The sequence below is a fragment of the Meles meles genome, chromosome 4 (assembly GCF_922984935.1).
Source record: "Meles meles chromosome 4, mMelMel3.1 paternal haplotype, whole genome shotgun sequence".
NCBI lineage: Eukaryota > Metazoa > Chordata > Mammalia > Carnivora > Mustelidae > Meles > Meles meles.
Window position 1 is genome coordinate 134094057 of NC_060069.1, and position 27003 is coordinate 134121059.

The following is a 27003-nucleotide window of genomic DNA, read 5'->3' on the forward strand; positions in this document are numbered from 1 at the left end:
TAGATATTTTAGTAGATTTTTCACAATAATCCATATTGTTTATGTGCTAAGACTGCCTTGTAGATTTGTTAAAATCAGCAAATGTGTTTTCAAAGTTCTTTAAGTAGATCATTGGACTTATCATATTATAAAATGCATATTTTTAATTTGAAAATACTCATTTTATTACATATACAAATAGTATTGAGAGAGATAATGATTAAAAATATAAAATGCCCCACCCCCCAATTCTTACTAACCTACCAGGATATTTTTGACCAGGATGCTTCTAAATGTATTCAATGTCTCTAGGTGTTCTTTTGTACATAACAGTAGTAATTGTGGTCGATAACTATTGAAGAAGACCCAAGTGCACTGTGTTGAGTGCTAGCAAGAAGAATGATTATAAAATAATGGGATAATTCTAACGGGTATGCCACAGTGGGACTTTTGATCTATATTTTGGAAGTATGAGTAGAATAAACAGGCAGGGAAGGGAAACAGCATAAGCAAAGTCATGGAGGAGAGAACATTTTTGAAAAATTCTTGGACTGCCTGAAGGACGTGGGATGTGACAAAGTCCAGATTGTGGAAAATGCTAAAAATATTGTATTTTATTATGTAAGCAATAAGGAACAAACAAATGTTTTCTGAGTAGGAGATAATATTAGATATTGCTTTGGAGAAGATATTCTGTTGGAGTTATGAAAGCTGGATTAGAAAAGAAAAAAATAAAAAGGGAGAACTCTGCAAAGAGTTAGAATAGTATCAGCAAAATCTGAGCCCAGGGAATGCAAGGAACAGATGTTTCTGAGGTGACTGACAAAACTGATAGGGGCTTGTCAGTTGTGAGGATGAGGAAAAACGAATGTTACAGTGACTAAGGTCCACAGATACGCAAATATTTCTTGCAGTAATCAAGATGGTGAATACCGAAGGAAGAACATGAATAAGGAGACAGATTGAGTTGTGGGTGTTCAGGAAACTGTGTTCTGGAAACCATTGGAAAATCTATGCTGGGACTTCAGAAAAGAGAGGCCAGGATTGAAGACATAATATCTGTGAAAGCTCCTCATTATACATGAAAATGAAGATGACTAAGGATGTTGCCATAGGAAACACAGCATCTAAACGGTGGTGGAGGGAAATGAATTTGAGAAGAAACCAAGACAGGAATTGATGGAGGTGGAAAACAAGGATAAAGTACAGGGAGAGTCATGCAAAGGAGGAGTTTTTAGAAGAAACGAAGACATGTCATGAAATGCTGCCAGGACATCAACTAAGATAAAAAGTCTGAAAAGACATGACTGGGTTTAGCAATAAGTAGCATTTTTGAGAGGACATTTTCAGTACTGAACCAAGAGAAAAGAAGATGAGAGCAGGATACCCATGAAAGCAGAGGAGGCAGAAAGTGCAAATATAGACTAAATGAGTTTTGGAGGTTATGGGAAGAAATCAAAAGGGAAAGTAATTTACAGGAGGCAGGGATTAAAGGAGGGTCTTTAATTGGATTGAAAGGACTCAGGCTTTTTTGTGGGCTAAGAGGAAAGAGACAGGGAGGATGCTGAACTAGGAGATGCATGTAGGGAAACATTTTAAGATGACAGGTTGACTAGAAAAAAGGTGCAAAGGACTACTGGGTATTTACCATAAAGATACAGATGTAGTGAAAAGAAGGGCCATCTGTACCCCAATGTTTATAGCAGCAATGGCCATGGTCACCAAACTGTGGAAAGAACCAAGATGCCCTTCGACGGACGAATGGATAAGGAAGATGTAGTCCATATACACTATGGAGTATTATGCCTCCATCAGAAAGGATGAATACCCAACTTTTGTAGCAACATGGATGGGACTGGAAGAGATTATGCTCAGTGAAATACATCAAGCAGAGAGAGTCAAGTATCATATGGTTTCACTTATTTGTGGAGCATAACAAGCAACATGGAGGACATGGAAAGATGGAGAGGAGAAGGGAGTTGAGGGAAACTGGAGGAGGAGGTGAACCATGAGAGACTATGGACTGTGAAAAATAATCTGAGGGTTTTGAAGTGGGGGGTGGGTGGGAGGTTGGGGGAGCCAGGTGCTGGGTAATAGGGAGGGCACATATTGCATAGAGCACTGGGTGTGGTGCATAAACAATGAATTCTGTTACGCTGAAAAGAAATAAAAAAAAAGAAAAAAGAAAAAGGTGCAAGGGAGGGACTCAAGGCAGTGTACTGTAAAAGGGAAAAGATGATTTTCTTCTTTGTGAGAAGAGGTAACCAGAGTTCTGTATTTTGACAAGAATGGCATGTGAATTTTATTCAAAATCCATTGGACTATATAGGGGCCAGGAACAACATAGGCGATGAGGGATGATAAGCATATCGAGGTGATTGGACACACTTAGATATGTTCTGCCAGTTATGTGGAAACAGATGTCCTACAAACATGGATTTTTATTGTAAAAGTGAATATTTGATGATATTTTAAAAAGCCTAGGAAATTCTCACCTAATAATGGGAGTACCTCTAAGGACCTAATTAACAAGTTAATTTTCAAACATAGCTCACACCTTTCAGTATTACACACCTCCTTATGTGCTCTACTCATTTTAGTGTACTAATAAGTTGTATTGTTCACTCTCCTTCCACACTGTACATTGAACATTAAGTTAGTGCTAAGAATAAGTAAAAAAGAATTATGCAATTTTAAATATAAGTATATATGATATATTATATGTATAGAATATAAATTATTTTCTATATAATTATATATGTAGTTATATATAAAATTAATATCCAATTATACACATATATATAGTGTCTACATGGGAAAGTAATAGGAATCAAATAGTAGTAACTTAAATAACTAATCAAAATAATATATTGATACAATATACATGTTATAAGGTACAAATGATAATATATAAATAAAATAAAAAATAGGAATAATTTACTGAACACCTACCATGTGCTGGCATTGTGCAAGATGGGGACTTTATATATTATTTCACTTATCCCTTGTGGCCACACAGTGAAGTAGAAATTGAGACTCAAAAAAGGGGCATCGGTTTAACCTAAGGCACAAAACCAGGCCAAGATGTGAATTCAGGTCTCTTGATATTGCATCCAGGATGTTGCTTTATTTTTTTTATTTTTTTAAGATTTTATTTTTTATTTCAGAGAGAGAGAGAGATGGAGAGAGCATGGTGCGGGGAGGGAGAAACAGAGGGAGAAGCAGGCTCCCCGCTGTGCGGGGGGTGTGATGTAGGGCTCCATCCCAGGACTCTGGGATCACAACTCAAGCTGAAGGCAGACGCTTAACTGACTGAGCCAGTCAGGCTCCACCAGGGTGCTGTGTTAAATCAGTCTGTGACCACATCTAATGACATCACTTTACATTATTCCCTAGTCTAGAGCTGTGGTGGGGATAGAGAACAGTTGGTTCTTCTATCTACAACTCTTTAAGATCTTCATCTCACAGTTTATTATTATTTTCTCCAACAAATAAGTCTAATTTCTTTAAAGATTTATTTTTTGACAGATAGAGATTACAAGTAGGCAGAGAGGCAGGCAGAGAGAGAGAGAGAGAGGAGGAAGCAGGCTCCCAGCCAAGCAGAGAGCCCAATGCGGGGCTCGATCCCAGGACCCCGGGATCATGACCTGAGCCGAAGGCAGAGGCAGTCTAATTTCTTAAATGAAATTAAAAAGACTTAAAAGTCTTTTTTCTTCATTTTCCTTGGCTGGTACTATCACTTTACTATCTTTCAAGAATCTGTGAGGTAGTCACATCACAGCAGTTTTAACTTCCAAGGCTGAGCATAACAACGTTTTCTGTAAGCTTCCCTGTTATGAGCTACTGAGTTTGTGCGTAAGACCACTAGGAAAATAGCCTGCAATATTAGGCAATAATGTAATAATGAATATGGAGGAAGTGGCTGATTGACGTGCTCTGCAGAGTAAGTACACTGTTCTTACTCCGTCGAGGAGAACACCAGCTAGAGAGACTCCTTCAACTGAACTGTGAAAATGATTTTATGATAAAAATACTGGAGGGTGAGTCTGAACACCAAAAACTCATTTAAGACTGTGCCACTAAATATGACCTTGGTCAATTTTCTTTAACATTCTGTGCTGCTGTTTACTCAAATCGAGAGGAAAGAATTTGTTAAACAATCTTTCCAATTCCACACAGTCAATAAAACTGTTGGATAAAGCTCTATTTATACAGAACATCCTGGGACTAGGGCTTACCTTAAACTAATGGGTTTTGGAGGAAAAACAGAGGAATCACCTTCTCTTGGCCTTTACATACAGACCAACTTCACAAATGGCAAATGATCAGAAGCCCAAAAGAAAGAGCAAAGACTACATGTATCCATTCATTCCTTTCCTCACATCTAAAACTCCAAAATACCGCCCCCCCCAACTCAGTTAACTGTGTAAGTCCAAAAGGGCTCTTGTTTTCCTAAGAGGAGTTAAAATAAAAATTACCACTACATGTTTCAGGAGTTAATGCTGTTGTTCGGATGTCTTCATTCAAATCTCTTGTGATTTACTGTCACAAACGTTTCCAAATGATATCGAGGCAACTCTACCTAACAAATGACAGAGAAGCCATAACCGTATATTGTTACATGCGACAAGTTAATGTGGAGCGTTTTCTAGCGCTGCCCTCTCCAAAGGTTCCAACACACAAACATCAGCGGAGTGTATTTAAACAAGCAGTGTTTGAATTCATTCCAACCTTTCCATTTACAGCAATTTAAGACTATTTGTATTCAGGAAACAAAATAACAAGGGACAGCTGTTTCTCTACTTTGCTCTTACTTTGAGGCTATTTAAAAACACTTTGACAAGTTAAAAATGTAAAAGAGCATCATTATAATTTAGGGTATGTGTACGTCAGGTAAAATTACGGATACCAGCATAAAATCAATAGTTTCCTTTTTAAACCAATTTACTAACAGAGAACTAGTTTATATTCTAGAATACAGGCAATGGGTTCGGTATTTATATGTCCTGTATCTTCAATCTTAAGAGATTTTAGAATGAGCCCATATGAGGACAGTACCTTATACATGGGTGGTCCTCCATACATCTAGTCCTATAAAACATGTTCATCTTATTATGGGGTGATACCATTCCAGCATACCATTAGCTGAAGACCACTTGGCCGATATGCACAGACATCACCTCTGTATTCACCACTAGCATTTCAGAGTATAAAGATGTTATATGATAATAAGTTAACTCATCCACTAATTGCTGAAGAGAAATTCTGGGCCAATATGGCTACCACAACCATATCACTAAAGCAGTTGAACGACATCCACAACCGTAAACTGTCTTTGTTGTTACTCAACCAAACAACAGAAGGATGATGTATGAGAGCCTACGCTGTGCCTTAACGTTATTCTTTCTAGATGGCAGATTGGAACGCCATGCTTGAAGAATTCAAATGTTCAACATTGGCAGGGCTATATACAACCAGACATTTTCAAAGATGATCACAGCCTATTGGAAATCTACCTTTCAGAACTCTGCATATGAAAAATTAGTTTGGAATCAAACTCTAAATTGCTACTTCAAAATGTTGCACTATTACAGCTACTTAAGAGAAAAAACACAAACCCACTGATTGAATGTGCCTAAAAGAATGCTTTTGATTTAAAAAAAAAACAAAACAAAACTAATCAGATTTTTTTCTGCTTCCTAGGATGTGTGAGTGTTGCTTCTTTTCCTTGGATACCACATATGAATATTAACAAAAGAACAGTATGCACAGGAGAAATGCTTTTTTCGTAAACTCAATGGGATGAATGTTAACAGTTTTAGGAATATGTTACGGTAAGGGGGGAGGTGTCCATATGCATGTGATTATTTTTAGGTAAGTAAATTACCTTCCAAAGGAGCCAGATGGCTCTAGGAACACATCTGCAGCTTTGGTTTTCGCTTTCTCACTACTCGCACTGATAATGACAGGGTCATCGAAGGGATGGTCACAAGCAATCCTACGAAACAGACCCTGTCTTGTGTGAAAATAGGGGATAATATAAACTACAGATTTTTTGTTTTAAGCTAATCCATTAAGAAGATGGACTTCTCTTACTGTTTAGCGCATTGACAACACTTTCCTTCATGGCTGCTCTACGTACGGGTAAGGAACTTGTTGAGGTCCATTATAGCACTCGGGGAGGTAAGAGGGCAAATTCTCAGATTGAAGATAATCCATGAATTAAAAGCCACCTTATTTGGAGGGGACTATTTTTGTTTGTTTATATTGAGAGGAAAACTACAACATTTTTCATCCTATTCAGTTCTATAAAGAGGAACTTTTTTGTGTTAAGACAAGCACCTTCTACAAAATTCCAAGGCACCCTTATCAGCTTAGTGTCTTTCCACTTCAAATCCACATTTCTTTGTCCTGTTTATGATGCTGAGGCTGGATCCTTGAAGCATCTTCTTTTCCAGCTGGCAGGATGCTCAGCCTTTTTTGGTAGAAGGTGTTGGGAGGACACTATAGGTGGAAGGGGTTCTCTACTTGCTTCTAGTACAATTTATAATTCGTAGCACATGACTACTGGTGGAGTTGAGGACATCCAGTGGCACTCACATCCCGCAAGCTTCGCCAGCACCCCCCAGGGAAACTTCCTAGTAAGTTTTGTGAGCTTGAAAGCAGGCACCTTTCCCAGTAAGTTTCCACGGGAGCCTGGCACACGGTTTCATGCTAGCTGCAGCTCATCTGTTTCTCCTCAACTAACTCTGCCATCCCGCGGTCACTGCCATGCCCTTCCCAACAAACTCTGACTCTCAGCATTGGAGGACAATGTAGGAGGTCAGTAATGGTGCTTTTCTAAGTTTACTTCTTTCGGTAGTCTATCTCTGCCTCGAGGTAGTAGCTGCTTTCCATTTCTGCTATTTCAGAAATTTTTGGACTTCTCTTCACCCCTTAGTTGTTGGTTAATATCCTGCTACTATTTAATCATATTAGTATTAAACTTTCCACGTTCAGACTACTTGAGTGGCTTCCGCCTCTTGACTAAATCTTAACTGATACACTCAGTTAAAATATTCAGGACAGGATGGATAATAAGATATTTTAACCCAGGAAATAAAGGGGAAGCTAAAAGTAATAAAGTTTGGAGAAAATGGAAAACATATAGAACAGGAAGGTATGAAAGAGAATAGACAAATATGGCAGAGACTATAAACTCTTCACTAAAATCTCCCCTTGTCCTCTGTTTTTTTAAAAAGATTATTTATTTATTTATTTATTTATTTGAGAGAGAGCCTGAGAGAGAGTACACACAAGTAGGGGGAGGAGGGGCAGAGGGAGAAGCAGACTCCCCACTGAGCAGAGAGCCGGACCTGGGCTTGACCCCAGGACCTTGAGATCATGACCTGAGCTGAAGGCAGATGCTTAGTTGACTGAATCACCCAGGGGCCCCTACCCTTGTCCTCTTTAATACTCACAGAATTCTAGCCACGCTAGGAATTGCCCAGCTGTCTCTATTTGCTTGCTGCCTTAGTTATGTGTGATTATAGGACCAAGTTCTCAGCAACAGAGAACGAACAGATGTCACACATGCTATATCCTTCTCTGAGACCTGACAAATCATGTATGCCTTTGTCATATTCTTTCTCCTTTCTGGTCAGAGGACATAAACAAGTGGAGTGACTCAGCTGTGACCATGCAGACGACAACATTGCTCTAAATAATGGTGGAGCAACCATTTAGAAGGAACCTAATTCTTGAACAACTGTGAAAAGCAGAGGTGCCCAAAAAACCTAGACTGCTTATCTCAAACCCACTTCATAGAAGGAAGTAGACTTTTATAGTTCAGTCACCAAAATTGGAATCTATATGTTATAGCTGTTTAGGTTTAGTTGAATTAATATAACTGCCAGGAGAGTCACTACTGTTCTTTTGTCTCATACCTCTACCCAACCTAGATGTTATTATCTAGTTATGGTTGTTCATATATATTAAACTATTATTCGACTATTTCCATGTCCAAATGCATTCAATCCAAAAAACATTATTTCCAATCTGTAGAACATGGTCTTTGTCTTCTTTGCTGTACAGATGGTTGAAATATTTTTATTCAGTCTATTGTTTCCATGTCTAATACCTCCCATCCCTTAAGAATTATCTTAGCTCATCCATAATTCTCTCTCTCTCTCTTTTTTTTTTTTTTGACCAGACTAATTGGAAGAAACCTCCACTTCTAACCGTGAGTGCAATTATTTTCTGAACAAATCACAAAGTCAAAAATCAATTCCCAAATGAAATCTCTGCTGTCCAAAATACTTAAAATATTCATTTTCATGATATAATCTTTCTTGTGTTTAATTTATTTTTAAGTCTCTCTTTTTTTTTTAAGATTTTACTTATTTATTTATTTATTTGACAGAGAGAGAGAGAGAGAGAGAGAGAGAGCGCACAACCAGGGGAGCAGCAGAGGTAGAGAGAGAAACAGGCTCTCCACTGAACAGGGAGCCCGATGGGGGGCTCGATTCTAGGACCCCAGGATCAAGACCTGAGCCAAAGGCAGACACTCAATGCCTGAGCCACCCAGATTCCCCTAATTTTAATCTCATCAAATAGATTACAAAGTACTTGAAAATAGGACAACTTTGTAACTTTCATAAAGTCCAACCCTATCACCTAAACAAAGGAAATATGAAAAAAGCTTGCTATTTTAATCTAAATCTCCACTCAAAGGAACCAGGGTTCCATGGAGAAATGGGTTCCCTGTATTGGTCAAGAAATATAAAAGATGAGCCTGAAACTTATTGTCATGCCAGAAAGCAAGGAAACCACCACATTTAACTAGTGATGTGTCAAAAGAAACCCATCTGAAGAGTTTCTGCTAACCAAAGATAGGGTAATTTTAGCATCAGTAAGCCCAATAATTTGCAATGGATTGATGCACATATGAAATATATTTATTTTCCTTCCCAGTTTATGGATAAAGAAAGTTGAGACAGGCACAACTCAAAAGGTAGGTAACTTGTCCAAGTTCTTGCAGTTGCAATTCTCATTTAACCACCATTCCCCATAGTTTTATAGAATTGGTGCAGAATCATAAGAAGAAATACATTTCTTTGCCTCTATTTGTTCTAAAAAATAATATCACTGCCTTTTGGGGTAAAATAAAGGAACGACAAAGAAATATAAAAATAAAAGAAAATGAACTAAAGTAAAAAAAGATAGGAAATCTACATTCTAACTTCTTAATCCTCTAAGAGTCCATGAGTATTGTGGAGGTTCTTTCTTTTGACCCTTTAACCCATACTCATTTCTTATTTCTTTAACCTGTATTCTACCACTTTTCACTTTTGCATAGCATATTATTCTGTTCTATTATATTATTTGTAATGTTTCATCATTGAAAATGATCATTCAGAGGCGCCTGGGTGGCTCAGTGGATTAAGCCGCTGCCTTTGGCTCGGGTCATGATCTCAGGGTCCTGGGATCGAGCCCGACATTGGGCTCTCTGCTCCGCAGGGAGCCTGCTTCCTCCTCTTTCTCTGCCTCTCTCTCTGTCTGCCTCTCTGCCTGCTTGTGATCTCTCTCTCTGTCAAATAAATAAATAAAATCTTTAAAAAAAAAAAAAAAGATCATTCATGGTGTGCCTGGGTGGCTCGGTTGTTAAGTGTCTGCCTTTGGCTCAGGTCATGATCCCAGGATCCTGGGATTGAGCCTCACATTGGGCTCCCTGCTCAGCAGGAAGATGGCTTCTCCCTCTCCCACTTCCTCTGCTTCTGTTCCCTCTTTTGCTGTGTCTTTCTCTGTCAAATAAATAAATCAAATCTTTTTTAAAAAAAGAAGAAAATGATCATTCATGAAGAGGATTTACTTCATGGAATTTTCTGGAAGTTGGGGATAATAGGTGATGGCTAGACATATAAAGTACACCAAATGCTGTCCAGAAATGTTAAGTCCTCAATGAATATTAAGTCTTATTATTGGTGGTGGTGGTGTTAATTCCTATTTTGTATTCCATGTGTCAATAGCACATGAATTAAAAACTGGGACTCAAGAGGAGGAGCAAGAGGGTGGAGAAGTAGGAAACCTAAATATCATCAGGTCCCAGGAGTTCAGCTAGATAGTCACCCAATCATTCTTTACACCTGCAAACTCAACAGGAGACAGAAGAGAAGAAGAGCAGCAATTCTAGGAACAGAAAATCCATCACTTTTGGGAGGTAGGACATGCGGAAAAGTGAATCCAGGGCAACAAAGGGGACAATAGACCACAGCAGGAGGGGATGGCTCCAGGCAAGTGAGAAAGCAGCAGAGCACAAAATCAGAACTTTTAGAAGTTGGCTCCACTGAGGGACATCACTCCACAGGCTAAGCAGGGGGTGGAGCCCTCACGGGGACAGTGTGGTCTCAGGACCCACAGGGTCACAGAAAGACCAGGGATGTCTGAGTGTGGCAGAGCTTCCAGGTGTTGAAGGGGGCAAACCAGCTGCAGAGACAGAGTCCAGGAGTGGACTCTCAGCTCAGGGTTACCTTAAACTGTGATCTAAGGCATAGTTGGGCTACTACCCTTTAGCTAGGCACCCAACAAGCAGCAGACCCAGGGAGACACCTCTGGGATGAGTGGCATAGGAGCATGTTGCAGGAATCAGCTGGGTTTGGGCCATGCACCAGAGATAGAAATGCTCAGTTGCAGACTGGGTGAGCATGGAGCATTGCTGGAGACCAGGGAGAGAGGAGGGATTGAGTGCTTTTCTCTGAGGGCACATTGAGGACAGGGGCCCTGAGCTCTAGGCTCCTATGGCACCAGAGATTGGGAGGCCACCATTTTCATTCCTGTCCTCCAAAGGTGTACAGAAAGCTTTCAGGGAACAAAAGCTACCGAGAGCAAAACTGAGTAGATTGTTTAGCCTGGCCTCAGGCAAAGACATTTGGAAATCACGGTAACAGGCCCCTACCCCAGAAGATCAGCAAGAATATCCAGCCAAGACCAAGTTCACCAATCAATGAGAACTGTGGAACTCCAGAGCTAGAAGAAAGCAACATAGAATTCATGGCTTTTTCCCCAGGATACTTTAGTCTTTCAAAGTTTTTTTTTTTTTTTTTTTTTTTTTTTACTTTATTTTTTCTTATTCTATTTTTTAAACTTTTTCATCTTTCCTATTTTAATGTTTTTAAACTATTTTATCTTATCAATACCTTTTTAAAAATCTTCTAAAATTTTCATTCTTATAGTTATATTTTATCCTTTCATTGTATTTAACCTTATTTTTTTGGTACACATAAAGGTTTTTTTCTTTAAAATTTTGGGATACAGTTTCTTCTAATAGATCAACATATACCTTAAATCTAATGCACAGCTTTGTTCTAGTTTCCAGCCTGATCACATTCTTTCCTCTTTTTTCTTTTTTCAACAAACTTCTTATCATTTCTTTTTTAGAATCTCTTAAAATTTTCATCTTTACAGTCATATTCCATCCCTTCATCATGTTTACCTTTATTTTTGTATATATATGTTTTTCTCTCTTTAAAATTTTGGAAGGTAGTTTTTTCTAGCAGACCAAAGTATGCCCAAAATCAAGTGTTTGGCTCTGTTCTACTCACCAATTTAATATATATATGTATATATATATTTTTTTCTTTTTTTCCCCCCTTCTTCTCCCCCCAGTTTTGGGTCTCTTCTGATTCAGTTAGTGTATATTTTTCTGGGGTTGCTGCTTCCCTTTTAGTATATTTTCTCTCATCCATCTATTCTTATCTGGATAAAATGACAAGTGGAAAAACTCACCAGAAAAAAAAGAACAAGTGGCAGTACCAATGGCTAGGGATGTAATCAATAAGACATTAGTAATACGTCAGAACTAAAGTTCAGAATGACAATTATCAAGGTGCTAGCTGGGCTCGAAAAGAGCATGGAAGATCCTAGAGAATCCCTTCCTGAAGAAATGAAATCCCTTCCTAGAGAAATAAGAGAACTAAAATCTAACCAAGTAGAAATTTAAAAAGCAATAAAAAATGGAGGCTTTTACTGCTAGGATAAATGAGGCAGAAGAGAGAATTAGTGATATAGAAGACCAAATGATGGAGAATAAAGAAGCTGAGCAAAAGAGAGAGAAACAACTACTGGATCACGAGGAGAGAATCTGATAGATAAGTGAGACCATAAGATGAAACAATATTAGAATAATTGGGATCCCAGAAGAAGAAGAAAGAGAGAGGAGACAAAAAGTATATTGGAGCAAATTATAGCAGAGAATTTCCTTAATTTAGCAAAGGGAACAAGCATCAAAATCCAGGAGCCTCAGAGAATTCCCCTCAAAATCAATAAAAATAGGTCCAATATCCCATCATCTAATAGTAAAACTTACAAATCTCAGTGACAAAAAGAAAATCCTGAAAACAGCTTGTGACAAGAGGTCTATAACATACAACCACAGAAATGTTAGATTGGCAGCAGACCTATCCACAAAGACCTGGCAGGCCAGAAAGGACTGGCATGATATATTCAGAGCACTAAATGAGAAAACTAAGCAGACAAGAATACTATATCCAGCTAGACTGTCATTGAAAATAGGAGAGTTAAAAAGTTTCCAGGACAAACAAAAATTAAAAGAATTTGCAAACACCAAACCAGCCCTAAAGGAAATATTGAAAGGGGTCCTCTAAGCAAAGAGGGCCTAAAAGTAACAGAGCAGAAAAAAGCAAAATGATACACAGTAACAGTCACCTTACAGGCAATACAATGGCACTAAATTCATACCTTTCAATAGTTACCCTGAATGTAAATGGGCTAAACGCCCCAATCAAAAGACACAGGATATAAGAATGGATAAAAAAGCATCCACTGATATGCTGTTTACAAGAAACTCATTTTAGAATCAAAGACACCTCCAGATTTAAATTGAGAGAATGGAAAACAATTTACCATGCTAATGGACATCCAAAGAAAGCTGGGGTGGCAATCCTTCTATCAGATAAATTAGATTTTAAGCCAAAGGCTGTAATAAGAGATGAGGAAGGACACTATATCATACTTAAAGGGTCTGTCCAACAAGAAGATCTAACAATTTTAAATATCTATGTCCTTAACATGGGAGCAGCCAATTATATAAGCAAATTAATAACAAAATCAAAGAATCACATCAACAGTAATATAATAATAGTAGGGGACTTTAACACCTACCTCACTGAAGTGTACAGATCATCTAAGCAAAAGATAAACAAGGAAATAAAGGCTTTAAGTGGCACACTGGACCAGATAGACACCACAGCTATATTCAGAACATTCCATCCCAATGCAACAGAATATACATTCTTTTCTAGGTCACATGGAACATTCTCCAGAATAGATCACATCCTGTGTCACAAATCAGGTCTCATTTGGTACCAAAATATTGGGATCATTCCCTGAATATTTTCAGACCACAATGCTCTGAAACTAGAGCTCAATCATAAGAGAAAAGTTGGAAAGAACATAAATACAGGGAGGCTAAAGAGCATCCTAATAAAGAATTAATGGGTCAACTGGGAAATTAAAGAATTAAAAAATTCATGGAAACAAATGAAAATGAAAACATAACTGTTCAAAATTTTTGGGACACAGCAAAGGCAGTCCTGAGAGGAAAGTATATAGTAATACAAGCCTTTCTCAAGAAATAAGAAAGGTCCCAAGTACACAACCTAAGCCTACACCCGAAAGAGTTGGAGAAAGAACAGCAAAGAAACCCTGAACCCAGCAGGACAAGGGAAATAATAAAGAGCAGAAATCAATGAAATAGAAACCAAAAGAACAGTAGAGCAAATCAATGAAACTAGCAGCTGGTTCTTTGAAAGAATTAATAAGATTGATAAACCCCTGGCTAGACTTATTAAAAAAAAAATAGAAAGGACCCAGATTAACAAAATCATAAATGAAAGAGGAGAGATCACAACCAGCACCAAAGAAATACAAACAATTGTAAGAACATATTATGAACAACTATACACCAGCAAATCTGACAATCTGGAAGAAATGGATACACTCCTAGATACATATAAACTACCAAAACTGAACCAGGAAGAAATAGAAAACCTGAACAGACCCATAACCAGTAAGGAGATTGAAGCAGTCATCCAAAATCTCCCAACAAACTAACAAACAAGAGCCCAGGGCCAGACAGCTTCCCAGGGGAATTCTATGAAATATTTAACGAAGAATTAATACTATTCTCCTGAAACTGTTCCAAAAAATAGAAATGGAAGGAAAACTTCCAAACTAATTTTATGAGGCCAGCATTACCTTGATCCTGAAACCAGACAATGACCCCATCAAAAAGGAGAATTACAGACCAATATCCTTGGGATGCAAAAATCCTCACCAAAATACTAGCCAATAAGATCCAACAGTACAGGGCGCCTGGGTGGCTCAGTGGTTTAAGCTGCTGCCTTTGGCTCAGGTCATGATCTCGGGATCCTGGGATCGAGTCCCGCATCGGGCTCTCTGCTTGGCAGGGAGCCTGCTTCCTTCTCACTCTCTCTGCCTACCTCTCTGCCTACTTGTGATTTCTCTCTGTCAAATAAATAAATAAAATCTTTAAAAAAAAAAAAAAAAAGATCCAACAGTACATTAAAAGGATTATTCACCATGACAAAGTGGGATTTATTCCTGGGCTGCAAGGTTGGTTCAACATCCACAGATCAATCAATGTGATACAATACATTAATAAAAGAAATAACAAGAACCATATGATATTCTCAATAGATGCTGAAAAGGCATTTGACAAAGTACAGCATCCTTTCTTGATCAAAACTCTTCACAGTGAACAGACAGAGGGTACATACCTCAATATCATCAAAGCCCCCTGCGAGGGGCGCCTGGGTGGCTCAGTGGTTTAAGCCGCTGCCTTCGGCTCAGGTCATGATCTCAGGGTCCTGGGATCGAGTCCCACATCGGGCTCTCTGCTCGGCAGGGAGCCTGCTTCCCTCTCACTCTCTCTGCCTGCCTCTCCGCCTACTTATGATCTCTCTCTGTCAAATAAATAAATAAAATCTTAAAAAAAAAAATTAAAAAAAAAAAAAAAAGCCCCCTGCGAAAAACTGACAGAGAATATCATTCACAATGGGGGAAGAACTTTCCCCCTAAGGTCTGGAACACAGCAGGGATGTTCACTATCACTACTGCTATTCAACATAGTACTGAAGTCCTAGACTCAGCAATCAGACAACAAAAAGAAATAAAAGACATCCGAATTGACAAAGAAGTCAAACTCTCACTCTTTGCAGGTGATATGATACTTTATGTGGAAAACCCAAAAGACTCCACTCCAAAACTGCTAGAACTCATACAGGAATTCAGTAAAATGTCAGGATATAAAATCAATGCACAGAAATCAGTTGCATTTCTATAGACCAACAAGACCGAAGAAAGAGAAATTAAGGAGTCGATGCCATTTACAACTGCACCCAAAACCATAAAATACCTAGGAATAAACCTAACCAAAGAGGCAAAGATTCGGTATTCAAAAAACTATAAAGTACTCAAGAAAAAATTGAGGAAGACACAAATAAATGAAAAAACATTCCATGCTCATGGATTGGAAGAACAAATATTGTGAAAATGTCCATGCTACCTAAAGCAACCTGCACATTTAATGCAACCCCTATCAAAATACCATCAATTTTTTTTCAAAGAAATGGAACAAATAATCCTAAAATTTATATGGAGCCAGAAAAGACCCTGAATAGCCAGAATGTTGAATAAGAAAGCCAAAGTTGGTGGCATCACAATTCCAGACTTCAAGCTCTATTACAAAGCTGTCATCATCAAGACCGTGTGGTACTGGCACAAAAACAGACACATAGAACAATGGAACAGAATAGAGAGCCCAGAAATGGACCTTCAACTCTATAGTCAACTAATCTTTTTTTTTTTTTTAAAGATTTTATTTATTTATTTGACAGACAGAGATCACAAGTAGGCAGAGAGGCAGGCAGAGAGAGAAGGGGAAGCAGTCTCCCCGCTGAGCACAGAGTTCGATGTGGGGCTCAATCCCAGGACCCTGGGATCATGTATGGTCAACTAATCTTTGACAAAGCAGGAAAGAATGTTCAATGGAAAAAAGACAGTCTCTTCAACAAATGGTTTTGGGAAAATTGGACAGTCACATGCAGAAGAATGAAACTGGACCACACACAAAAATAGACTCAAAATGGATGAAAGATCTCAATGTGAGACAGGAATCCATCAAAATCCTTGAGGAGAACACAGGCAGCAACCTCTTTGACCTCAGCCATAGCAATTTCTTCCTAAAAATATTGCCAAAGGCAAGGGAAGCAAGGACAATAATGAGCTATTGGGACTTTATCAAGATCAAAAGCTTTTGCGCAGCAAAGGAAACAGTCACCAAAACTAAGAGACATCTGATAGAATGGGAGAAGATATTTCCAAACGACATATCAGATAAAGGGCTAATATCCAAAATCTTTAAAGAACTTATCAAACTCAACACCCAAAGAACAAATAATCCAATCAAGAACAGGGCAGAGGGGCGCCTGGGTGGCTCAGTGGATTAAGCCGCTGCCTTCGGCTTGGGTCATGGTCTCAGGGTCCTGGGATCGAGCCCCGCATCGGGCTCTCTGCTCCGCGGGGAGCCTGCTTCCCCCTCTCTCTCTGCCTGCTGCTCTACTTGTGATCTATCTATCTCTCTCTCTTTCTCTCTCTCTCTCTCTCTCTGTCAAATAAAAAAAAAAAAAAATGAACAGGGCAGAAGGCATGAGCAGACATTTTTGTGAAGAAGACATCCAAATGGGCAACAGACTCATGAAAAAGTGCTCAAAATCACTCGGTATCAGGGAAATATAAATCAAAAGCACAGGGAGATACCGCCTCACACCAGTCAGAACGGCTAACATTAACCAGTCAGGAAATGACAGATGTTGGTGAGGATGTGGAGAAAGGGGAACCCTCCTACATGCTTGATAGGAATTCAGGCTGGTGCAGCCACTCTGGAAAACAGTATGGATATTCCTCAAAAAGTTGAAAATAGAGTTGCCCTATGACCCAGCAATCAGACTACTGGGTATTTACCCTAAAGATACAAATGTAGGGATCAAAAGGGGCACGTGCATCCTAATGTTTACAGCAGCAATATCCATAATAGGTAAACTATTGAAAGAACCTAGATGTCCATCAACAGATGAATGGATAAAGAAGAGGTGATATACATACACACACACACACACACACACACACACACACACACACACAGAGAGGAATACTATGCAGCCATAAAGCCCCCCCACACACAAAATCTTGCCATTTGCAATGACGTGGATGGAACTACGGGGTATTATGGTAAGCAAAATACGTCAATCAGAGAAAGACAATTATCATATGATCTCTCTGATATGAAGAATTTGAGATCCAGGGTTGGGGGTGGGTGAAACAAGATGGGATCATGGGGCGCCTGGGTGGCTCAATGAGTTAAAGCCTCTGCGTTTGGCTCAGGTCGTGATCCCAGTGTCCTGGGATGGAGCCCCACATCAGGCTCTCTGCTCAGCAGGGAGTCTGCTTCCTCCTCTCTCTCTCTGCCTGCCTCTCTGCCTACTTGTGATCTCTGTCTGTCAAATAAATAAATAAAATCTTTAAAAAAAAAAAAAAAGGATGGGATCAGGAGGGAGACAAACCAACAAACCAGAAGAGACTCTTAATCTCACAAAACAAACTGAGGGTTGCTGGGGGGTAGGGAGGGAGAGATAGGGTGGCTGGGTTATAGACAATGGCGACAGTATGTGGTATGGTGAGTGCTGTGAAATGTGTAATCCTGATGACTCACAGACCTGTACCCTTGGGGCGAATAATACATCATTTGTTATTTAAAAACAAACAAACAAAGCTGGGACTTAGAAGTTCTCTTGGTATTGTACTAAGAAAATGATACTTTATGACTATTGTAGGACTACATAAACAAGAAACATTTTTAACCTTCATTGGTAATTAGTGACATTAAAAAAAATCTGACATTTAAAAAAAATTGTTGAATATGCACCATATCTGAGAAGCAAGAGTTTATTAAACAAAGTAGACCTGGTCCTTGCCCTTGTGAATCTTATAATCTAATGAGAAAGACAGATATTAAATAAGTACTTAGGAAGGTTCTTTTGAAAAAGAACACACTGAATCCTGAATCTGCTGAATCCAATGAATACTGCTTTATTAATTTGAATTTACAGATACATAGTCTTATGATGGCAGGCCATGTGCAATTCAAATATGACTGAAAAATAATTTACCTGATTAATGCCACCATATATTGATTGTAAGTCCTTTTGATGTCTAGTTTGGGAACATAAAACTAGAGTTTTATCATTCAAGAATTCAAAATGTATTTGCCTTTCTATTATTTTCTGCAGTCACATACCAAAGTCACATACCAAACCACATACCAGTGATTGACCCTGGCAGATGAGAGTATTTTATCACTGAGATTGTTTAGAATTGCCAGTACATAATTATAGTTAAAAGTTGACTACTTTTGGTCAGTTTTATTACTGTTTAAATTTCTCTCTGCACCCAACATTGAAGGCACTGAGGGCAGAACATTCCTAGTGTCCTTGCTCCTCAATATGCCACTGGCTTTCTCCAGTGATCTTGGAACCATACAAGCAATAACACTATAAACATTAATGATTCTTTTGAATTCAGATGTTTTATTATGTCTTATGTTGGTAGAGCATTTATCATACACCAGGGAAGGTCCTAAGTACTTCACAGATACTAACTTCAAAATCTCCCATAAAAACCTTTTGGAGAAGATAAAAATTATTTTCAAAAATTAAGGACTTTAGTTAAAAAACTATTCAGTTTAAAGAGTCAGTGCTGTTTCTCTGCGCAAAATTACTGTTAAGGTTTAAAAATTGTTTTGTGCTATAGAATTGAGTTTTACTTTGTAGTCTGAAATAACAGCTATTGTCTGGGAGGGAATTAATTTGACCTCTTTGAAATGCTAATTAAATTCTTATCTACAAACCCAATATTTGCACTGTTGAGCTACGTAACGGAAATATAAAATCCATAGGCTTGATGAAACGATAAAAGACATTTGTTTAGCTAAATCATTAAAAAGAAACATTCACTTTTATTCTGGGTATGTGTTCTGTCCCACATCTAAGGACAAAACAAAATAATACCAATATACAGAAAGCATATTACACTTAACTACACTTAACTGATGTTTGTTATTTAGGTTGTTTTGACATTACATAGAGGAATAATTCCTGAATTTTAGAAATTATAGCAGACTAAGTTAATATAATTTGTACCTTTACATAAACAATCGAATGATTTCAGTTTGATTTCTGTGAACCTAAGAATTTAAATTTTCACCAGGTTCCAGGTGTTTTTTTTTTTTTTTTCTTCTAAGATTTGGTTTATTTATCTGAGAGAGAGAGCAGTTGGAGAAGGAAGTTGGAGAGGGACAAGCAGACTCCACATTGAGTGCAGAGCCCAAAGTGGGGCTTGATCTGAGGATGGGGATATCATGACCTGAGCCAAAATCTAGTTGGACCCTTAACCACCCAGGCATCCTCCCAGTTGTTCATTCTTTTTTTTTTTTTTTTTAAGATTTTATTTATTTATTTGACAGAGAAAGACACAGCAACAGAGGCAACAGAAGTAGGGGAGTGTGAGAGGGAGAAACAGGTTTCCCGCTGAGCAGGGAGCCTGATTAGGGGCTCGATCCCAGGACCCTGTGATCATGACCTAAGTTGAAGGCAGATGCTTAATGGCTGAGCCACCCAGGTGCCCCCAGGTGTTCATTCTTATAAGTCAAATATCATTTACTATTTTTTGTACTCTTACCAACATATTCTGTTATGATTTTAGTTATACTTTTAATTAAAAACATTCTTGGACAGTGGGAAAGTTTATGGCATAATTTCCAATAGATCTAGTTGATGGCAAGGGCTCATAACGAACAGATACACAATAATCCACACTACATTACATATTTTATATAATAGCTGCATATTTTCAGACTCATGCTTCAATTCAAGAAACCCTGCATTCAAAGTACATCGCTGCAGTGAATTTTGTCTGTTACCTACCCACTGGGATTTCCTGATACAAACAAGTTCAGGCCAAACAATTATCCTTTTGTGTTCATTTGGCCACAGCTGAATTTTTCCATTTTTAGATTTTTTTAAAAGAAAATTGAATATATAACAATAATATTTTCCCTCTTCATTATGGCCCTACCACGATGGCCATAAATTAAACATAATCATAATAAAATAAGATTATGTGCTTTATTTTAATTATCTAATTCAAGTGATAAGAGAAAAAGAATAGGCTTACACTGACCTACATGTAATGGACTTTTGTGGACATAAAAGTGTCTTATTTTTCATATTGATTCAGGTGTAGAAATTATTTCCTATCAAAAGTAATGTCATGTCACAGAATATCTTACAAATAAAATTCCATCTTCTGAGAAGGAATGGGCCTGTTTATGTGTGTGGATGATTGAGAATGCTAGAGGTGTTGATTTAGATGGAATATAATTGTACTTCAGAGTCTGATGCTTAAAATCACTGTGAATCGGAATAATGTATACATGGAACAAATCGATCAACAGGACTTCTCTAATAACTGACATGTTAGTGAGGCTATATTGAACCAGGATTGAACTCAAGTCAGACTGTCACTCATGATTTACCTGGTGGGGCGTTTTGTTTGAGTGAAGGTGAGTAATGTCTTTGATTAGAACATACAGGAAAATAGAGTCATCAGATAGACAGAATGGTGATTGACTTGTTTAAAAACCTGTATTGAACCAAAGCCAGTATTTTTCCTCATTCTCCCAACATAGGTTTACACAACACAGACACAGATTTGAGCTGAGGCTACAGAATAAAGATAATAGCAGAACGTTTGGTATTGCTTCAAATATAGCTTAAACTGGAAAAAGAGGCATACTGGATTAAAACCTTTTGCCTTTTTTTTGTATACTAGATGCTTATGCATAAAGCGAATGATCTTAATTAATATGTAGTACCAGTTTTTCAACATAGAACATTTTCTACTAGCCCAGAAGTTTAAAAAGAATCTCCGAAATTCCAACATGAATGGCCCTCAACAAAAGACAGTCATGTTTTATTCCTTTTAGTTTCCTAGAGATCATCATGATTCTCTTCTTTCTTTTCTTCAAGCTACACTTTTTTAGTGATGTTTTGGGGGCTTGGAATGAGGAAAGAGGCTTCCAGAGGGTTGAACACCCTGTGGGACAGCACTGATATCAAGAAGCACAACTTCCAGATAAAGCCCAGTAACTTAACGGAAGGTTCAGCTCAACAAAGGATCAGAGAAACAATATTTGTCTAGAAGAAGGTGTCCAACGAGACAACAGACTTTCTTATGACCTAATCTACCTAATCCCTATTCCCCACTTCCCTTCCCTAACTCTTACTCATTCTTCAGATCTCAAGTTAAATATCATTTGCACAGGGACGTCCTCCCTGACCCCCTGACCTAGTTAAGTGCCTTGTTACACTCTCACAGCATTCTCCACTTATGTTTGGTATAATTCATTGGTATTTGTTTATCTATAAAGCTGTGTTTATCTAATTTCACTGTAAATCTCCATGCCTTGCCCATAACAAGCACTCAAAAATATTTGTTAAAAGAATGAATGAATAACTGAGACCAGGAAAAGCAGTTACATTTTATGATGGGCTTTCAGAGAGAAAATCTGAGATGGAGAGTTTGATTTTGAGGAGTGAGTACTGGACCATTTCCCTGTAACGCTTCTTAATAATTTCCTTCCTCTTGTTTGAAGTCACAGCTCTTTGTTTTAGCACAAAGAATACGATTATCCCAATGATATCTTGACAAATACAAACATACTTATCTTTGGAGCACACAATCTACAATACCACAACTTGCACCAGCATAATGGGACTGGACCACGGAGCAGACATTTGAATCTTCTACCCATCCTTTGTTTATGTGCCTAGAGACTCCAAGTGTTGACAATAGCTCTGAATTATTTTTAATAGGCTAATGGTTGACACTGAAACAAACCACATGTACTTGAGCATGACAAACGTCATCTTAACAGTGCTGTTAATATCATAACTCTCTCTTGTATCAGACTGGCCTCGCACTTAAGGACAGTAACATAGCAATTATGGTCACCGTTAGATTCTTAATCATGTACTTCTTCCCATTCCATGATGACACTTAGTCATGGAACATTTCCTGATGACGATTCTGCACTAATTCTACTGAATACTGAAAGGCACTAGAATGTCTTCTTGTAAAATCACTTTGACCATCAACTAGTATTGGGAAAAAACATGTTCTTATAAACACATTATAGTCTTCTCTGGAGTGCCACTAATAACAAAATTCCCACCCCGCATTTAGTCCTCAAGTAGCCCTGTCCTGCCGCCACAACAGGGACTTTGTTTTCAATTACTAAGCACTTGGGGGCAGAAATCTTTGCCTTTCCCCATCTCAATCCCTGTCTGAGCAGCAAAAAGGATAACACACATATCAGGAAGTTTAAAATCCTCCCTGGTGTTACACATAGGCAGTTAGTCAGAAAGCTTTCTAAGGAAAAATCCCTCTCAAAACAGAAAAATATACTTGAATATTTTGTGAGCACTTTGTGGAGATAGAAATAAATGGAGAAAGCTACAAGCTGTCGGATTCACTCCCCTAATACGTCTTTGCTGTCATCGGAGTAGGATTTAATTCAAAACTGAACACCGCTTTGGAAATTTACTTTTCTCAAGAAAAGTGCAGCCTTGAGGAGAAAGTAATTACTAAATATGAGTGAGGAAAGGGAACAATGGACCGAAGCCTAAACAGATCATTATAGTTGTTACCAGAGGGTTTCAGAGTCAGGAAGAGGAAGAAAATGGTATGTACATGTTTGACATTTTAATATTACACTCTCATTAGCTGCTTTCTAAACTCTGAAATGTTTGACATGTAATTTAACTACCCAGAAGATAGCCCATTTTCTCTAGCCCTTACAGAATAAGTCTGTTTAAAATAGAAAAAGAAGAAAAAGATGGAAAAAGAAGTAGAAGAAAAGGGTACTATGTGACTACAATTTTAGAAAGCTGAAGACAATGGTTATATCCACCATTTGGGATTATCATGAATTACTGGCAATATATTTTTTTTAATTTAAATTCAATTAGTCAACATAGAGTACATCATTAGTTTCAGATGTACTGTTCAATAATTCATCAGTTGCATATAACCCCCAGTGCTCATCACATCACGCGCCAATATTTTTAATAGAAGTTGTAACTTACTCGTTGTTGATTGCATTAATGAATTTTCAATTTTACTGGAATCACTTATTGCTATTGACTGGGACAAGGCTGAAAATATTTAAATATTTATGCAAATTTACATTTAAAATAGTTTTATTTAATGAGCTTCATGAATCTATATCATAACTTACATAAATTCCAAAGAAGCAAGTGTTGATGACTTTGAAAATACCTACTAGAGAAGAGGTCATACTTGTTATCTTATTCTCTGCTGGTTGTTAAGACATTTGTGTAAAAAAAAATTCTTCCTGTATCTTTTATAAAAAATCAGGTACTGGTTTTCTTTAGCATAAAGAACAAGCAATAAAAATTATTAATATCAGTAGGTGGACTACCTTATCATATGAGTGGAATTTAATAAGCCGCCCAATTTTCTGCTCCTACTTTCAGGGTCCGTCACCAGACTAACAATGCACGTTTGAAAGTCCTAAATGAAAAAAAGGCACAACTACAAACTTCTGGAGTATAGACATGTGTGTTCTCTTATCAGAATCCTCAGCTGGCAGATTCTCAGCAAATGACGTTTTTTGTTTATCATTTCTGCATACTGGTCTGATTCAGAAAATAGGAAACTCCTTTGTTACAAAGTTCTATATTTTTTTCCAAAATTTTTTTTCCATTTTTTTTTCCATTATCGCTTTTGGCCCATTGTGAAATAAGTCTATTATAAAAAGAGCTAACAGGTGGAATATGGAAAGTTTCTTTTTCATTTCTTGAATTACATGGTTCCCAGGCCCAACTCTTTTTTTTTTTTTAAGATTTTATTTATTTATTTGACAGACAGAGATTTCAAGTAGGCAGAGAGGCAGGCAGAGAGAGAGAGAGGAGGAAGCAGGCTCCCTGCTGAGCAGAGAACCCGATGTGGGGCTCGATCCCAGGATCCTGGGATCATGACCTCAGCCGAAGGCAGAGGCTTTAACCCACTGAGCCACCCAGGCGCCCCCCCAGGCCCAACTCTTAGGAACTTGTCATAAAATATATTAAGATATGCTAATTTCATGTTCTGTATAATATTTAATTGATTGAAGGGAAATATTGCTCCAACTAATTTACCTAAAAGAATATACTTATTTTGCCCAAACTAAGGTAATCTGCTTCCTATTAATCAAAGAGGTTAATTTTTACTCATTTCAGAAACACGTTTCCAGTACAATGAATAAATTGACATGTCCTATATTTCCTCTGAATGATGACTTGGCTGTTGAGATTTTGTTCTTTTGGGAGATGAAAAAGAAACGGAGAGAAGGAATGGGACAGATCCCTCAGGCTCTTAGTTGATTCAAGCCTTGTCTTCCACTTTTTCCTCTTTCTCTGCACTGTCTCTGAACACAAACAGAATTCATAATCGTCTCCATTGCCATGATCATCTAACCTTTGCTTTAATATGTGCGTTGCCCAGTGTTGGACACACAGTATCTGTTTATTTAAATGAATTTACATCCTTATCCACATTGCATGAGAATGCTCATTTTCTGAAAAACTTACTAGACTGATATTTTGTTTTCAATTTGCCAATCTAGTTTGAGAAAATATATGCTACTTTATGTTTATTTTCCCGATTACTAATGAAATTGAATATTAGTTTTGCTTATAAAGAATTTGTATTTCTTTTGGGAATGACTTTCTTATATTTTGCCCATATTTTGGGGGCATATATTTGCCCATATTGCTATTCCATGATTATTTTTAAAATGCTTTATTAGAAGAATAATATATTATAATTTTCTTGTTTCTCATTTAGCTCTTAAATGTGTTAATATCATATTTCACTGTTCTTTAATTAGTACAAGCAAACTTTTCATCAAGAACACACCAGATTCCTTAATTTTCATCTTCAATTATATCTTATATAGAGTAGCCCAAAGATAGGGACTCTGAGAAATACATTTATATGTATAATGGTGAATTTCTCCGGAGAGCTACCTGATCAGCCAAAATGAACAGAGATATTGGGCTATTTTAATATAGCACTGATTTGGGTATATTTAGGATACTTAGGTGCCTTTCACAAGTTTAGAAATGGTTACTTTACAACATCACTTATCATGAACAAACTAATTATAAACTAAGGCATCACTTGTCACTATCCAGTATTTTTAAGTTTTCTTAAAGCAAAATCATAATGTTTTAACAATGGAAGCAATTATTCTAGTTTGTACAGAAAATTATTCTTAAATGAAGTTTAAAAAATGTTTCACAAAAAAAGATAGACAAAATCAACCTAAATATGTCCTAAGTCTCAGGTTTCTATTTTCTACAGATTAGTAAATTTTCATCGTATTTTAACTACAGGTTTTTGGCTAAAGATCAATCAATGTTAAAGTCTCAAAAAAGTAATGTTATTTAAACATGGGAAGTAAAAAAAAAAAAATAAATAAACATGGGAAGTATCTTAAAATATAATTATTTGGGCCTTGCATATGTATATGTACTTGGAGAGATGGGCTGCAGGCACAATTTTCTTAATGAGCTATGACAATACTTAAAAGAGACTGTGTGCTATGCTAATTTGAATTTCCTGATAGGAATTGTTTTAATATTCTTCCAAGTTCTTAAGTTTGCCTAGTAAGTGTGCCAGTACAAATAATGAGATGTACTTATTTATTCTGCTCTTTGAGGAGTCTCCTATCCAAGTTGTCTTTTTATTTGTATTATATTACATATTTTATGTTTCTATTATATTATATAAACATATATAAGTATCCTAGCATAGAAATAATATATTATTTTTTATATTTATTATCATATAAATATAATTTATATATCATTTCTATGTTTAGGATACTTTTATAGTGGGGAACATATTACATTTAATTGAATTTCTGATCACTATCATGCCACTAATCATTTTTGTGGGAAACTTTCTTCTGATAGTAATTTTGCTCTACATGTTTTATAGTTTAATTTCTTATGTTCAAAAAGTGTTGACTGGTTATCTATTGATATTTTATGAATATATTTTAGAAAGCTCTACTGTCTTATTTTAATTATAATGAGAACAAGTATTTTGTTTTTAAGGGCAATTGAATATTTTCTAAGAGAAACAAAAGGTTTCATCATAAATAATTTATTCTATCCTACATAAAGATAGAAAAAGACCACAGATTATTTGTTCTTTTCTGATCTTTCTTTCTTTCAGTGTTCTTTTTGAAATTCAAGACAAAGCCTTCTCATCCACTCCAAGCTTCCCCAAATCCCCTTTCATATCTATAAATTTTTCCAATAACGAAGGGCCAAAATGTTCAAATACCTACGAACTTTGGGCATGGAATGATCTACTGCAAACATTTTTTTCTTTGAGAGATCTTTTGTCTTAAAAATTCATATGATTTTTAAAAAATTTTAATCTGTAACATATTTATTTCAGTATAATAAATAATGTAGACTTGAAATCATGAAAATCCTGGAAGAAAACATAAATGGTCAGCTCCTTGACATTGGTCTTGGTGAAGATTTTTTGGAACTGACACCAAAAACAAAGAAAACATATGAAAAAATATAACAGGTGAAACTGCAGATGCCTGGGTGGCTCAGTCAGTTAAGTGTCTGACTCTTGATTTGAGCTCAGGTCATAATCTCAGGCTTGTGAGATCAAGCCACACATTGGGCTCCACGCATACTCAGCAGGAGTCTGGTTCTTTCTCTTTCTCTCTCTCCCTCTCAAAACAACCAATCTTTAAAAAAAAAAAAAAAGTGGGACTGCATCAAACTAAAAACCTTCTGC

General features: G+C 37.2%; 1 protein-coding gene across 17 annotated transcripts in view; it reads right to left on the reverse strand.

The window, feature by feature from the left end:
- Positions 1-27003, reverse strand: part of ROBO2 (roundabout guidance receptor 2) — a 1322570-nt gene that overhangs the window by 801862 nt on the left and 493705 nt on the right. The gene's annotated exons all lie outside the window — the stretch shown is intronic.